This window comes from Taudactylus pleione, unplaced genomic scaffold, assembly GCF_031769625.1.
Source record: "Taudactylus pleione unplaced genomic scaffold, aTauple2 ptg001349l, whole genome shotgun sequence".
In the NCBI taxonomy this organism is placed as follows: Eukaryota; Metazoa; Chordata; class Amphibia; order Anura; family Myobatrachidae; genus Taudactylus; species Taudactylus pleione.
Window position 1 is genome coordinate 433,133 of NW_028285749.1, and position 14,109 is coordinate 447,241.

Consider the following 14,109-nt stretch of genomic DNA (forward strand, 5'->3'; position numbering starts at 1 on the left):
GAGCTCCATGTCCTCCTTGCAGCCCACTGTCACCATTACACAGAGCTCCACATCCTCCCTCCTGACCCCTCTCACCACCACACAGAGCTCCATGTCCTCCTTCCAGCCCGCTGTCACCATTACACAGAGCTCCACACCCTCCCTCCTGCCCACTCTCATCACCATACAAAGCTACATGTCCTCCTTCCAGCCCACTGTCACCATTACACAGAGCTCCACATCCTCCCTCCTGCCCCCTTTCATCACCATACAGAGCTCCATCTTCTCCCTCCAGCCCACAGTCACCATTACACAGAGCTCCACATCCTCCCTCCTGCCCCCTCTCATCAACATACAGAGCTACATGTCCTCCTTCCAGCCCACTGTCACCATTACACAGAGCTCCACATCCTCCCTCCTGCCCCCTCTCATCACCATACAGAGCTCCATGTCCTCCTTCCAGCCCACTGTCACGATTACACAGAGCTCCACATCATCCCTCCTGCCCCCTTTCATCACCACACAGAGCTCCATGTCCTCCTTGCAGCCCACTGTCACCATTACACAGAGCTCCACATCCTCCCTCCTGACCCCTCTCACCACCACACAGAGCTCCATGTCCTCCTTCCGGCCCGCTGTCACCATTACACAGAGCTCCACACCCTCCCTCCTGCCCACTCTCATCACCATACAGAGCTACATGTCCTCCTTCCAGCCCACTGTCACCATTACACAGAGCTCCACATCCTCCCTCCTGCCCCCTTTCATCACCATACAGAGCTCCATGTTCTCCCTCCAGCCCACAGTCACCATTACACAGAGCTCCACATCCTCCCTCCTGCCCCCTCTCATCAACATACAGAGCTACATGTCCTCCTTCCAGCCCACTGTCACCATTACACAGAGCTCCACATCCTCCCTCCTGCCCCCTCTCATCACCATACAGAGCTCCATGTCCTCCCTCCAGCGCACAGTCACCATTACACAGAGCTCCACATTCTCCCTCCTGCCCCCTCTCATCACCATACAGAGCTACATGTCCTCCTTCCAGCCCACTGTCACCATTACACAGAGCTCCACATCCTCCCTCCTGCCCCCTTTCATCACCATACAGAGCTCCATGTTCTCCCTCCAGCCCACAGTCATCATTACACTGAGCTCCACTTCCTCCCTCCTGCCCCCTCTCATCACCATACAGAGCTACATGTCCTCCTTCCAGCCCACTGTCACCATTACACAGAGCTCCACATCCTCCCTCCTGCCCCCTCTCATCACCATACAGAGCTCCATGTCCTCCCTCCAGCGCACAGTCACCATTACACAGAGCTCCACATCATCCCTCCTGCCCACTCTCACCACCATACAGAGCTCCATGTCCTCCCTCCAGCCCACTGTCACCATTACACAGAGCTCCACATCATCCCTCCTGCCCACTCTCACCACCATACAGAGCTCCATGTCCTCCCTCCAGCCCACTGTCACCATTACACAGAGCTCCACATCATCCTTCCAGCCCACTGTCACCATTACACAGAGCTCCACATCCTCCCTCCTGCCCCCTCTCACCACCACACAGAGCTCCATGTCCTCCTTCCAGCCCACTGTCACCATTACCCAGAGCTCCACACCATCCCTCCTGCCCACTCTCACCACCATACAGAGCTTCATGTCCTCCTTCCAGTCCACTGTCACCATTACACTGAGCTCCACATTCTCCCTCCTGGCAGGTGCAGGGGCCATCTTGTCTTTACTGTGTAGAGTGACATGGTAAGAGACTAGAGTCTCCTACTTAGCTCCTATGAGAGACCTGGTTAATACCTGCATATAACTCTGTTACAGCACCCTGCACCACTTACCCACAAGCAACGTACACTCACCGCCTGGTAAGCTGTATGGAACCCTGCTCTGCTCTATCTACCAGTGTGCATGTAACAGTGAGTACAGACGACTGTATCTACTACATCTATCCAACAACCAACACCACATAATCGGCTGGTTAATGCCTACATAACTTCGCAGTATGAAGACCTGTACACACATCATTTCCAGCATTACATAGTTACGTTTCATATGCAGCATTTTTTCTGTGCATCACGGCTGGTCACAACAAGCCTGGTCACTCATAAACTGCTGGAGTAGTATGGTGTGGGTAGAACTTCCAAAGAATGCTGGCACTTGCAGTACTTCTAGCATCCACAGGCCGCTGGGACCCCAAATGCCGCATAGAAAAGGTTTACAAAATCAGTACTGTAAGAATATTATATTGAACTAAAGGCACCGTAGCATCTTACACTCTATGTGGTAAACTGTGCCAGCATGGATCATACCGAGGGCCCCGTGTATCTTGTCCTCACCAGTATGGGCAGCTAACAAGTACCTGCCAAGGGAATCTATCATTTGTGCTGGATCGCTGGTACCATGAAATAAAATCATAATGATGCTAGCTGCTTCTGACTGGTTAACAGTACTTACAAGATTGGGATTACAGATATATTATATCTATAATCGCAGTTCTCCATTCATATTACTGAAATTACATTTTCATTTGGAAAATACCAAACAGTGTTCCACATCCTCCCTCCTGCCCCTCTCATCACCATACCGAGCTCCATGTCCTCCTTCCAGCGCACTGTACCATTACACAGAGCTCCACATCCTCCCTCCTGCCCCCTCTCATCACCATACAGAGCTCCATGTCCTCCTTCCAGCGCACTGTACCATTACACAGAGCTCCACATCCTCCCTCCTGCCCCCTCTCATCACCATACAGAGCTCCATGTCCTCCTTCCAGCCCCCTGTCACCATTACACAGAGCACCACATCATCCCTCCTGCCCCCTTTCATCACCATACAGAGCTCCATGTCCTCCTTGCAGCCCACTGTCACCATTACACAGAGCTCCACATCCTCCCTCCTGACCCCTCTCACCACCACACAGAGCTCCATGTCCTCCTTCCAGCCCGCTGTCACCATTACACAGAGCTCCACACCCTCCCTCCTGCCCCCTTTCATCACCACACAGAGCTCCATGTCCTCCTTGCAGCCCACTGTCACCATTACACAGAGCTCCACATCCTCCCTCCTGACCCCTCTCACCACCACACAGAGCTCCATGTCCTCCTTCCAGCCCGCTGTCACCATTACACAGAGCTCCACACCCTCCCTCCTGCCCACTCTCATCACCATACAGAGCTACATGTCCTCCTTCCAGCCCACTGTCACCATTACACAGAGCTCCACATCCTCCCTCCTGCCCCCTTTCATCACCATACAGAGCTCCATCTTCTCCCTCCAGCCCACAGTCACCATTACACAGAGCTCCACATCCTCGCTCCTGCCCCCTCTCATCAACATACAGAGCTACATGTCCTCCTTCCAGCCCACTGTCACCATTACACAGAGCTCCACATCCTCCCTCCTGCCCCCTCTCATCACCATACAGAGCTCCATGTCCTCCTTCCAGCCCACTGTCACGATTACACAGAGCTCCACATCATCCCTCCTGCCCCCTTTCATCACCACACAGAGCTCCATGTCCTCCTTGCAGCCCACTGTCACCATTACACAGAGCTCCACATCCTCCCTCCTGACCCCTCTCACCACCACACAGAGCTCCATGTCCTCCTTCCAGCCCGCTGTCACCATTACACAGAGCTCCACACCCTCCCTCCTGCCCACTCTCATCACCATACAGAGCTACATGTCCTCCTTCCAGCCCACTGTCACCATTACACAGAGCTCCACATCCTCCCTCCTGCCCCCTTTCATCACCATACAGAGCTCCATGTTCTCCCTCCAGCCCACAGTCACCATTACACAGAGCTCCACATCCTCCCTCCTGCCCCCTCTCATCAACATACAGAGCTACATGTCCTCCTTCCAGCCCACTGTCACCATTACACAGAGCTCCACATCCTCCCTCCTGCCCCCTCTCATCACATACAGAGCTCCATGTCCTCCCTCCAGCGCACAGTCACCATTACACAGAGCTCCACATTCTCCCTCCTGCCCCCTCTCATCACCATACAGAGCTCCATGTCCTCCCTCCAGCCCACTGTCACCATTACACAGAGCTCCACATCATCCCTCCTGCCCACTCTCACCACCATACAGAGCTCCATGTCCTCCCTCCAGCCCACTGTCACCATTACACAGAGCTCCACATCATCCTTCCAGCCCACTGTCACCATTACACAGAGCTCCACATCCTCCCTCCTGCCCCCTCTCACCACCACACAGAGCTCCATGTCCTCCTTCCAGCCCACTGTCACCATTACCCAGAGCTCCACACCATCCCTCCTGCCCACTCTCACCACCATACAGAGCTTCATGTCCTCCTTCCAGTCCACTGTCACCATTACACTGAGCTCCACATTCTCCCTCCTGGCAGGTGCAGGGGCCATCTTGTCTTTACTGTGTAGAGTGACATGGTAAGAGACTAGAGTCTCCTACTTAGCTCCTATGAGAGACCTGGTTAATACCTGCATATAACTCTGTTACAGCACCCTGCACCACTTACCCACAAGCAACGTACACTCACCGCCTGGTAAGCTGTATGGAACCCTGCTCTGCTCTATCTACAAGTGTGCATGTAACAGTGAGTACAGACGACTGTACCTACTACATCTATCCAACAACCAACACCACATAATCGGCTGGTTAATGCCTACATAACTTCGCAGTATGAAGACCTGTACACACATCATTTCCAGCATTACATAGTTACGTTTCATATGCAGCATTTTTTCTGTGCATCACGGCTGGTCACAACAAGCCTGGTCACTCATAAACTGCTGGAGTAGTATGGTGTGGGTAGAACTTCCAAAGAATGCTGGCACTTGCAGTACTTCTAGCATCCACAGGCCGCTGGGACCCCAAATGCCGCATAGAAAAGGTTTACAAAATCAGTACTGTAAGAATATTATATTGAACTAAAGGCACCGTAGCATCTTACACTCTATGTGGTAAACTGTGCCAGCATGGATCATACCGAGGGCCCCGTGTATCTTGTCCTCACCAGTATGGGCAGCTAACAAGTACCTGCCAAGGGAATCTATCATTTGTGCTGGATCGCTGGTACCATGAAATAAAATCATAATGATGCTAGCTGCTTCTGACTGGTTAACAGTACTTACAAGATTGGGATTACAGATATATTATATCTATAATCGCAGTTCTCCATTCATATTACTGAAATTACATTTTCATTTGGAAAATACCAAACAGTGCTCCACATCCTCCCTCCTGCCCCCTCTCATCACCATACCGAGCTCCATGTCCTCCTTCCAGCACACTGTACCATTACACAGAGCTCCACATCCTCCCTCCTGCCCCCTCTCATCACCATACAGAGCTCCACATCATCCCTCCTGCCCACTGTCACCACCATACAGAGCTCCACATCATCCCTCCTGCCCACTCTCACCTCCACACAGATAACCACATCATCCCTCCTGCCCACTCTCACCACCATACAGAGCTCCACATCATCCCTCCTGCCCACTCTCACCACCACACAGACCTCCACATCATCCCTCCTGCCCACTGTCACCACCACAGAGCTCCACATCATCCCTCCTGCCCACTCTCACCACCACACAGAGCTCCACATCATCCCTCCTGCCCACTCTCACCTCCATACAGATATCCACATCATCCCTCCTGCCCACTCTCATCACCACACAGAGCTCCACATCATCCCTCCTGCCCACTCTCATCACCACACAGAGCTCCACATCATCCCTCCAGCCCACTCTCATCACCACACAGATATCCACATCATCCCTCCTGCCCACTCTCATCACCACACAGAGCTCCACATCATCCCTCCTGCCCACTCTCACCTCCACACAGATATCCACATCATCTCTCCTGCCCACTCTCACCTCCACACAGAGCTCCACATCCTCTCTCCTGCCCCCTCTTATCACCACACAGAGCTCCACATCATCCCTCCTGCCCCCTCTCACCACCACACAGAGCTCCACATCATCCCTCCTGCCCCCTCTTATCACTACACAGGGCTCCACATCCTCTTTCCTGCCCCCTCTTATCACCACACAGAGCTCCACATCATCCCTCCTGCCCCCTCTCACCACCACACAGATATCCACATCATTCCTCCTGCCCCCTCTTATCACTACACAGAGCTCCACATCATTCCACCTGCCCACTCTCACCACCACACAGAGCTCCACATCCTCTCTCCTGCCCCGTCTTATCACCACACAGAGCTCCACATCATCCCTCCTGCCCCCTCTCACCACCACACAGAGCTCCACATCATCCCTCCTGCCCCCTCTTATCACTACACAGAGCTCCACATCATTCCTCCTGCCCACTCTCACCTCCACACAGATATCCACATCATCCCTCCTGCCCACTCTCATCACCACACAGAGCTCCACATCATCCCTCCTGCCCACTCTCACCTCCACACAGATATCCACATCATCCCTCCTGCCCACTCTCACCACCACACAGAGCTCCACATCATCCCTCCTGCCCACTCTCACCACCACACAGACCTCCACATCATCCCTCCTGCCCACTCTCACCACCACACAGAGCTCCACATCATCCCTCCTGCCCCCTCTTATCACTACACAGGGCTCCACATCCTCTTTCCTGCCCCCTCTTATCACCACAAAGAGCTCCACATCCTCCCTCCTGCCCACTCTCATCACCACAAAGAGCTCCACATCCTCCCTCCTGCCCACTCTCATCACCACACAGAGCTCCACATCACCCCTCCTGCCCCCTCTTATCACCACCCAGAGTTCCACATCCTCTCTCCTGCCCAATCTCACCTCCACACAGATATCCACATCATCCCTCCTGCCCACTCTCACCTCCACACAGAGTTCCACATCATCTCTCCTGACCACTCTCACCACCACACAGAGCTCCACATCATCCCTCCTGCCCACTCTTATCACTACACAGGGCTCCACATCCTCCATCCTGCCCCTTTTCATCACCACACAGATATCCATATACTCCCTCCTGCCCCCTCTCATCACCACACAGAGCTCCACATCATCTCTCCTGCCCACTCTCACCTCCACACATCATCCTTTCTGCCCACTCTCATAACTACACAGACCTCCACATCATCCCTCCTGCCCACTCTCACCACCACACAGACCTCCACATCATCCCTCCTGCCCACTCTCACCACCACACAGACCTCCACATCATCCCTCTGGCCCACTCTCACCACCACACAGACCTCCACATCATCCCTCCTGCCCACTCTCACCACCACACAGACCTCCACATCATCCCTCCTGCCCACTCTCACCACCACACAGAGCTCCACATCATCCCTCCTGCCCACTCTCACCTCCACACAGAGCTCCACATCATCCCTCCTGCCCACTCTCACCTCCACACAGATATCCACATCATCCCTCCTGCCCACTCTCATCACCACACAGAGCTCCACATCATCCCTCCTGCCCACTCTCACCTCCACACAGATAACCACATCATCCCTCCTGCCCACTCTCACCACCACACAGAGCTCCACATCATCCCTCCTGCCCACTCTCACCACCACACAGACCTCCACATCATCCCTCCTGCCCACTCTCACCACCACAGAGCTCCACATCATCCCTCCTGCCCACTCTCACCACCACACAGAGCTCCACATCATCCCTCCTGCCCACTCTCACCTCCATACAGATATCCACATCATCCCTCCTGCCCACTCTCATCACCACACAGAGCTCCACATCATCCCTCCTGCCCACTCTCATCACCACACAGAGCTCCACATCATCCCTCCTGCCCACTCTCATCACCACACAGATATCCACATCATCCCTCCTGCCCACTCTCATCACCACATAGAGCTCCACATCATCCCTCCTGCCCACTCTCACCTCCACACAGATATCCACATCATCTCTCCTGCCCACTCTCACCTCCACACAAAGCTCCACATCCTCTCTCCTGCCCCCTCTTATCACCACACAGAGCTCCACATCATCCCTCCTGCCCCCTCTCACCACCACACAGAGCTCCACATCATCCCTCCTGCCCCCTCTCACCACCACACAGATATCCACATCATTCCTCCTGCCCCCTCTTATCACTACACAGAGCCCCACATCATTCCTCCTGCCCACTCTCACCACCACACAGAGCTCCACATCCTCTCTCCTGCCCCCTCTTATCACCACACAGAGCTCCACATCATCCCTCCTGCCCCCTCTCACCACCACACAGAGCTCCACTTCATCCCTCCTGCCCCCTCTTATCACTACACAGAGCTCCACATCATTCCTCCTGCCCACTCTCACCTCCACACAGATATCCACATCATCCCTCCTGCCCACTCTCATCACCACACAGAGCTCCACATCATCCCTCCTGCCCACTCTCACCTCCACACAGATATCCACATCATCCCTCCTGCCCACTCTCACCACCACACAGAGCTCCACATCATCCCTCCTGCCCACTCTCACCACCACACAGACCTTCACATCATCCCTCCTGCCCACTCTCACCACCACACAGAGCTCCACATCATCCCTCCTGCCCCCTCTTATCACTACACAGGGCTCCACATCCTCTTTCCTGCCCCCTCTTATCACCACACAGAGCTCCACATCATCCCTCCTGCCCCCTCTCACCACCACACAGATATCCACATCATTCCTCCTGCCCCCTCTTATCACTACACAGAGCTCCACATCATTCCTCCTGCCCCCTCTTATCACCACACAGAGCTCCACATCATCCCTCTTGGCCACTCTTATCACCTCGCACCTGTACGTGGACTGTTCTGCAGTGGATTTAGGTGTAATTAGGATTCAGGTGTAGTTAGGCCACAATTTTGTCCTTCTTTAGTTTCCATATCACCGTGGGCATGTATTGCAATGAGTTCTATGAATAGCATCCTCTGCACTGCCTGACCCAGTGTCCCGAGCGTGTCGCTATAGCTGCTGGGTACAATGGCTGCCGTTAGGGCACAGCTTGTTCTGCATACTCAGATCATTTGTCACAGAAATTCCTCACAAATGCGGCCAGACAGATCAGACGGGAATATCCGGTTCTGACCTTTGCACCTGTCACTGTAACATCCATATAGCAGCTTTACTTCACAGTGACAGCGCTGATCATATCAGTAGGTCCTTAAGAAAGCAGAGACACTAAGGTATATTTACTAAAGTGAGAGCTTTTAGAAGTGGAAAGTTAACATGTAATTAGCACCTTCTTGAAGATAAAAGCTAGAATGTGATTGGTTGCTATGGGCAAATCTCCACTTCTAAACACTCACTTTAGTAAATTTACCGCTAAATCTCTCTCTGCCGACATTGTGAAGACAGCAGCTAATTCCTTAATCTGAGAAATGGATCCCACCGCCTGTTATAACGTCAATGCAGCAGAGACACGGCTTGCTGGAGGGGCTGGGTGGGGGCCCTGGTCAGCGACTGAAGGGGGATGAATGTTCCCCTGTGCAGTACTGCTGAGGGAGAATGTGTCCCCTTTGCAGCACTTTTTTCGGAGGGGGCATAGCCACGCCTTCCAGATCTCTTCACTTTATCTCTCTCCAAGGGGCCTAATTATCATTAAATATTTCTGGAATATTCCCTGAAACAGCTGTTTTTGGGGGATACCCGCTAAAATTACCAGGAGAGGTTTCCGCAGGACCCTCTCTGGCAATGGCCGCAGGATGTGCATGGTTTGTAGACCGCACATGCGCAAGCCTCCCCAGAGAGGAGTGAAGAGACGGCTGATACGGTCACTTCACACCGAGCACATCGCAGGGATGGACATCTTTTGGAGCCCCTGTACCTACATGTTTTATTTAATACATTTTGGCGCATTTATTGCATACTGTAATTTGATGGGCGCTAATATCACACCCCAATGGCATTGCAGTATGTGATTATAGATAAATGGACCCCCCCAAGACTTGTTACAGAGGTGGCACATCCCTGGAAGTCAGCAAAGGCTCTGGCACCATCTTTACAAATATATCACCCAAAAGACGGCTGCCAGCAGAGGTTATAGGGGGTTCGGGGAGTGTTGCGTAGCGCACACTGGGCACTATTCTAGGTGCACAGAGCTTCTTTGACACAGAGCCCCCTGGGCACCACACACCCTGCACTAAGGTTGCCACCTTTGTACTGGAGAAATACAGGACAGGACGGGGTGTGTGACGAGGGCTCTGGCCAAAACCGTACTTTATATACCAGATCCCTCACATGACTCATATACCTCAGAGCCCTCTCATGCCCTTATATGCCATCTAAGTGCCCCTACATTCCCTTATATGCCACCTAAGTGCCCCTACATTCCCTTATATGCCAGCTAAGTGCCCCTTCATTCCCTTATATGCCAGCTAAGTGCCCCTACATTCATTTATATGCCAGCTAAGTGCCCCTACATTCATTTATATGCCAGCCCAGAGACTCCTCATACCACTTTATATTCAGAGCCCCCTTATACCCCTTTATATGCCAGCCCTGAAACCCTCATGTCCCTTTATATTCAAAGCCCCCTCAATTATGCCCCTTTATATGCCAGCCTCAGAGCCCCTCATCATTCTCCTTTAAATGCCAGCCTCTGAGCCCCCACCAAACCTCTTTATATGCCAGCCTCTGAGCTCCTGTTTTGTCCCTTTAAATGCCATCCTCTAAGCCCATCATGCCCTTTTATATGCTAGCCTCTGAGGGCCCGTAATGCCCCTTTATATGTTAGCCTCTGTGCCCCCTGTTATACCTCTTTATATTCCAACATCTAAGCCCGTCATGCCCCCTTTATATGCCAGCCTCTGACCTCCCATTATGCCCCTTTATATGCCAGCCTCTGAGCTCCCATATTGCCCCTTTATATGCCAGCCTCTGAGCTCCCATTATGCCCCTTTATATGTTAGCCTCTGTGCCCCCTGTCATACCTCTTTATATGCCAGCCTCTGAGCTCCCATTATGCCCCTTTATATGCCAGCCTCTGACCTCCCATATTGCCCCTTTATATGCCAGCCTCTGAGCTCCCATTATGCCCCTTTATATGCCAGCCTCTGAGCTCCCATTATGCCCCTTTATATGCCAGCCTCTGAGCTCCCATCATGCCCCTTTATATGCCAGCCTCTGAGCTCCCATCATGCCCCTTTATATGCCAGCCTCTGAGCTCCCATCATGCCCCTTTATATGCCAGCCCCCACAGCCTTGACACACATTTCATGTCAATGCCCAGACTGGTATAAATAGGGTCTTGGGCAGTTATAGACATAGAGTCAGCAGCAGCAGAAATTAGGGGAGGACAGAGGGTCCTGAGAGCTTACGCTCCAGCACTGGTGGCAGGCACAGGGTAAAATACGGTCACAGCCAATGGTAATGACTAGGGAGGATGGTGTGATCTTACCTCTAGCTCCAGCAGAGACTTTGGGCCTAATTCAGGGATGGGCTCAATGTCGAGGTTGAACGCAGTGGATCAATTTGTTGCTACTTCGCATGTGCCAAAGTGCCACTGTGAGCGCGCAGCAATGGTATAGCGATGACGATCGCAGAGATTTCCTTCGTAGAGTGAGTAACAGGTGGCCAGCGTTTGGGAGAGGTAATAGGTAATGAGGGGGCAGGGGGGGGGGCATGTCATACTGTACTATATGCCTTATAATAACTACCATACTACATACATGAGCATTTACACCTTACTGCGTATATTGCATGAAGCTGAAGCCTGTTTATTCCATGGAGCTGTATAATGTGACGGAGTTTTCATCATGTGCAGATAATTTATATTTATTTATTGGCCATTCCATTCATCCAGCAATGCTAAATCTGACTCCGGGATGTTTTTCTTTGTTTCTAAGAAGTAAATTTACTAAGATTTGTATCTGATGGAGCTTTGCGATTAGAAACTCGATTTGCATCCCTGCAAATTGGGTGAATTAAGGCTTCTGAAACACTCAAATTTACCAAGAAGCGAATTTAGCTGAGATCGTGTTTTTCAATGGTGCTTCACTTTCAGTTCGAGTTGCAAGTGTCTGACCACAGCCAAACTCTCCTGAGAAAGAAGCCTGCACATACAGGACCTCATTCAGAGTCGGTCGTAGCGGCTGCACGGTCGTACGCCACCAATGTTCGCTAAACTGCGCATGCGTAAAGTTCGCAATGCGCGTGCGCAAACTAGCTGCTACAATCAGAAATTTCTCTCTCCTTGAACACAGCCAGGTCATTAGTTTGAGTGACAGGATGAGGCGTTTGTGGGTGGTAACAGGGGAAGGTGCTTGTGAACGGGGGGGTGGAGATCCGAACGCAGGCGTGCCTAATTATGCGAACAGCTTTTTATGGGAGTGCATAATTAACAAAGTAGCGTCATGGCACATGTGACATGGGAGGTTTTTACACTGACATGATCGTAGAGCTTAAGAGAGGGTATGGTCAGCCTTAAGCTCTACAACCAGTTTCGATGGTTCCCGATGGTCTCGATTAATCCTTATATGCCCGGAGATGATGTTTAATACGTACGAGAAGGGGGCGTATTTTTTGGCTTATGGCCGCATCCTCCCCTTGGTCGGCCAGCTAACGATCCGATCTTAAGGACGCAACATGCGAGTGCATCATTTGCATATGCGGCCCCTTTTCCCTTACGACCGTGTGGCCGCTACAACCAACTCTGAATGAGGTCCACAGTATCAGTGATATATGTGAAGGCTGCTTGTGTGTTTTAACTAGGCATGAGCGGGTTCGGATTTAAGAAATCCGAACTCCCCCCCCGAGTCCCCCCGATCCGAGCCGGGAACCGAGACCGGCTCGGGTCTTCCTGCCAGACTCGGTTCCTGGAACAAGGCAAAACGTCATCCTCGCGGGTTTTGGATTCTATAAAAGGTCCCCGCGTCGGCGCCATTTTTCACTCCGGCTGTGGACAGTGAAGAGGGATGGTGGGGGTTGCTGTGCTAGTGCTGCTGTTGTCCATAGGGGCAGTATCCAAAGTCCATAGGGGCTGGCTGGGCTGTGTTGTGCAGTACTGTTGTCCCATAAAGCCTTTGTCGTCCATAGGAGCTGTGTCACTGTAGTCCTAGAAGGGTGCTGTAGTGTTGTCCAGGGCTGCTCTGTCCATCAGGGGTGCTCCCACCAAGTGCAAAAAAATTAGGGGTGTGCACCGGCCACTTTTCGTGTTTTGTGTTTTGGTTTTGGATCTGGATCTTTCTTCGTGTTTTGGATCTGGATTGGTTTTGCCAAAACCACCCTTCCGTGTTTTGGGTTCTGGGTTTTGTGTTTTGGATCTGTATTTTTTTTTAAAAAAGCATAAAAACAGCTAAAATCACAGAATTTGTAGGTTTTTCTGCTCCTATGCTATTATTAACCTCAATAACCTTAATTTCCACTAATTTCCAGTCTATTCTGAACACCTCACACCTCACAATAGTGTTTTTATGTCCAAAACGTTGCACCGAGGTAGCTGGATGACTATGCTAAGCGACACGAGTGGGCGGCACAAACACGTGACCCATCTAGGCGTGAAACTGCAGTGGCAGACAGGATGGCAGTTTGAAAAACTAGGCCCCAAACTGTACATAATGCAAAGAAAAAAAAGAGGTGCAAGATGGAATTGTCCTTGGGCCCTCCCACCCACCCTTATGTTGTATAAACAGGACATGCACACTTTAACAAACCAATCATTTCAGCGCCAGGGTCTGCCACACAACTGTGGCTGAAATGATTGGTTCGTTTGGGCCCCCACAAAACAAGCTGGCAATTAATGTGTCCCTGCACAAACTGGCTCTATGGAGGCAAGATGTCATCCTCATCCTCCTCATCCACCGATTCCTCACCCTCTTCAGTGTGTACATCCTCATCCTTACAAAGTATTAACTCGTCCCCACTTGAATCCACCACCACAGGTCCCTCTGTACCTTCTGGAGGCTGGTCTCCCTGGAAGAGCTGATAATTCATTTTGATGAACATCATCTTCTCCACATTCTGTGGAAGCAACCTCCTACGCCTTTCGCTGACAAGGTTCCCGGCTGCACTAAACACTCTTTCGGAGTACACACTGGAGGGGGGGCAACTCAGGTAAAATAGAGCCAGTTTGTACAGGGGCCTCCAAATTGCCTCTTTTTCCTGCCAGTACAGGTTAGGACTGTGTGCCATGCCTACTTGGATGCTG

The 14,109-nt window shown here is 51.9% G+C and overlaps 1 protein-coding gene across 2 annotated transcripts in view; it reads right to left on the minus strand.

Moving 5' to 3' along the window:
- Positions 1 to 14,109, minus strand: part of LOC148443033 (V-set domain-containing T-cell activation inhibitor 1-like) — a 225,188-nt gene that overhangs the window by 184,356 nt on the left and 26,723 nt on the right. Inside the window, exon 1 of one of the 2 annotated variants that reach the window (XM_088463362.1) lies at positions 8,761 to 8,980. The exons of the other annotated variant lie outside the window; for it this stretch is intronic. The gene's annotated coding sequence lies outside the window, so the exon portion shown is untranslated. Of the gene's footprint in view, positions 1 to 8,760; positions 8,981 to 14,109 lie in introns of those variants that run through there. 2 annotated transcript variants of the gene reach the window in all.